This window comes from Oryza glaberrima, chromosome 11 (genome assembly GCF_000147395.1).
Source record: "Oryza glaberrima chromosome 11, OglaRS2, whole genome shotgun sequence".
NCBI classification, from domain to species: domain Eukaryota; kingdom Viridiplantae; phylum Streptophyta; class Magnoliopsida; order Poales; family Poaceae; genus Oryza; species Oryza glaberrima.
The window spans coordinates 11,182,638-11,186,013 of record NC_068336.1 but is presented as its reverse complement, the minus strand read 5'-3'; the positions used below and the strand labels follow the sequence as shown (position 1 = coordinate 11,186,013).

Genomic DNA, 3,376 nt, shown 5'->3' with positions numbered 1-3,376 from the left:
GCATAAACTCTTTGTGCTCTTGCCTGAGAACAATTCTCAGGTTGCAATACCAATCCATGAAGTTTGTTCCAGTCAACTTCTCTTTCTCAAGAATAGACTGCAAGATAAAATTGTATGGTGCAGGAGCTGCCATGATCTACAATAGAAATATATGTATGCAAAATCAGCACCATGTTTACATTTAACCTTTCATTAAAAAATTTAACAAAAGATACTGCCACTATGTATTGTGAAACAAAATTCCCTCTAGTAACATAGTGAGTCAAGATCCTCATTTTATTAGTCTCTAGTGAGCTTTGGCATCACAGCTAGACAACTATCAAAATAGGTAAGCAACACCTTGCTAATCATATCATATGTGACTCTTGTGTTGTTGGGGTGACATCTCCATGTCCAACCCAACCTATGCCCCAAGGTCCAAAACTGTTTTGATAACCTTGTCAAGTAAACCAATAATCTCCGCATATAGATGTCCGACATCTATCCTATTTTATCATTATAAAAAGTTACACTTTGCTATAGCAAACCCATCACTTATGATCACAACCACTACAAGAATCTATTTAATCTATGACGAAAAAAAATCGTCATAGATCACTGAAAATTCGTCACAGGAATTTGTCTGTGACGATTATACTTATCGTCATCTATTGAGCGTCACAGATTAAATATGCCGACGTTTTCTCCGAAATCGTCACGGATCAGCACAATCTATGACGTTTTTTAACCGTCATAAAACGCTTATGGGCCCGTGTAGTCCAGCCCAGGCCCAACCTTTGTGACGAAATTAAACGTCACGGATGGTTGCCACGTGGCGACCAACATGGCAGGTGACATGGTCGTTTTGACACGTGTGCGATGACATGTCAATGATGATGTGGCAGCTGACGTCAGCAACTTTTTTATACGGCTCATTAATTTTTAAACAACCCATTATTTTTTTTACATTGGTCCATTGATTATTTAATGACGGCCCATTATTTAACTGTAAAATTTATATGATCATAACTATTTTTATTTATATTGGATAAATCATCGAAGTTACAGCTCAACGGTACATTTAAACCAAAAAAAAAGGTGCAATGGCAAAAAAAAAATGAAGTTCACACAATTGTCTCACTAATTAAAGCTATCTACAGCTTTCTACATGTAGAACTGATTCATTGGCCGTTTCTCTTTTCCCCTGTAATCTGTAAATCCTTTAGTCTTCTATATCCTGCAAAAACAAAAATCAGGCAAGGTATATTAATGATTCATTTGAGGTAGTGACCATGTCGAAAGTCAGTGTTCACATTTCAACAGAAATATTCATAATCCAAGTAAAGACTAAGTGTTCTAAAATGATGTGCATGTCATCAAGGAATTACTAGATAGCATGCTCTATACCAACTTTTTGGAACTATTCAACTCCTGAATAATTTGCATACTTAACTGCTCTTGATGAATATTCTCTAGATAGCATTGGCCATTGGATGTTACTAGAAGAACAAGCGCGGCTTCACGCTGCGCACGTTAATATGTGGATGATGGTGCCGAAAGTGCAAAACAGATACATGTTAAGCAAAGAAGAGAAGAACAACAACGGAAGGGGAAGAAAAGAAAATGGAGGCATAAAAATAACATAGAGAGCATGATCAACTGTTCTTTTCAGTGCCCACTTCTCCATTGTCATTTTGGAATTAAGACCTAGTCGCAATATTAACACATTTTGGAAACAAGAACAAAGTAAGCTTGTTAGTGTCCCATGGCTTCAAACAGGGAAGGATTGATGGCATCATATTACACATCAGCACAAGTAATAAATGTCACCCATCTAACATAATTCATTACGCTTGGGAAGATCATTCGGACTGAAAATTGAGCTGTTTCTTTTATGGCAAGTATGTTACTCCCTAACAATACATGCTTGCAAGAGCTTTTATCATTTCCCACAAACCTAAATAGATGTATGATGGAATTACCTCTCACAGTTGTAGGCAAGTGAAGCCTCTGCTAAACGTCTCTTTTCCCCCTCTGTACTCCTGATGCTTCCAGTTGTCAGAGTATCATCCATCTGCAAGCACAAGAATAATTCATAGTGAGAAACAAGACCATCTTCAACCATACGAGGAAGACCATCTTAAACCATACGAGGAACAAGAAATAACAAATTTGCACTTATTTTTCTTTTCTTTTTTTTTGACGGCAAGTGGATATGGTTTTGTTCCAACCACATCTGGACAATTGTTTCATTGTTGTTTAAGCGCCACTTAAATTACTCACATGACAAATAGATGAGATTATCAATAAAATAAGGAATCGGTCTGAGTTAAGCTAGATTACAGAACTGCGTTCTCGCAAGCGAAAAGCAACAGAGTTGCTTGAGGGTGGGGGGTCAAGATTAATCATTCATGGGTCAGCAATTAAAACAGGATGAGAATCTTTCTTGCTAAGCCTGAGCTGATGCAAAAGTAAGGGCGTCCATGCCAAATGAACTAATAAGGCACAGTAAATAAAAATGCACATTATCAGTAAACATAATTCTCCCATTCTTCATTGAACCTGGTTACCTGAAAAAAATGGCATGCAAGGGAATGGCGAGAAGAGGAAAAGAACATCAGTATCTTAGTGTTTGAGGATACAAGAGATGAGCACAACCTTGGCTGAAGAAAATCAACCCACCATATGCCGAAACACACCAACCTGATGCACATGCGCAGGTACATATCCATCGAGTATTTGACAACCCGAGCAAAACCAAATTAGATGGAACATCCTGATTCACAAATTCCTGGCAACACAACCATTCACCGATTAAGATCAGCATTAGCGCACAAATCAGGGTGAAGAAGGGGCTTACTTATCCAAATGAGGAGGCTGACGATGTCAAGTTTGATATTTTTGCGGGGATGAAGTGCTGCAACCAGCCAGGGTCCTCCAGCCACTGTCAGGACCAGAGCGATGGAGAGACTTCCTGGATCTGGTCGTCATGGTGGCTTGGGTGGAGCAGATCGGGAAGGGCCGGCGGGGAGGGCGTGAGGAGGAGCTCAAGGCGGCGACGTCGGAAGGGAAGCCGGTGGAGGCCGAGGGCGAAGAACGGCGCCCGTCGTTGTGGAGCTGGCTTCCAAATCCGGCCGGGGGCAGCGGGCTCCGGAGTAGCCGAGGGCGACGACATCATGGAGGTTGGGGACGTCGCCGCGACCGCGAACAAAGTGGACTGCGCCGGAGGAAGTCGTCGAGCACGCCGGCACCGGCACACACCGCCGAGCCCATCCTGATGAGCGAGGAGGCGGCGCGGGGCGTCGGCGGTCGGCGGTCGAGGCCGCCGCCGCCGGTGCCGAGCCCGCCGCTGCCGTCGGTGAGAGAGAGAGAGGAGAGGAGGAAAGAGTAAGGGCAA

General features: G+C 42.5%; 1 long non-coding RNA gene across 2 annotated transcripts; it reads right to left on the bottom strand.

Annotated features, from left to right (window-relative positions):
• Positions 1–993: 993 nt before the first annotated feature.
• LOC127753669 (uncharacterized) lies at positions 994–3,376 on the bottom strand. Of its 2 annotated transcripts, XR_008012667.1 has the most exons (4): positions 2,840–3,360; positions 2,638–2,770; positions 1,962–2,053; positions 994–1,216 (listed from the first exon to the last, which is right to left on the bottom strand). It is a non-coding gene; the product is annotated as an uncharacterized LOC127753669 (long non-coding RNA). The 2 variants fall into 2 exon arrangements; XR_008012666.1 differs by having other exon boundaries at positions 1,962–2,770; positions 2,840–3,376.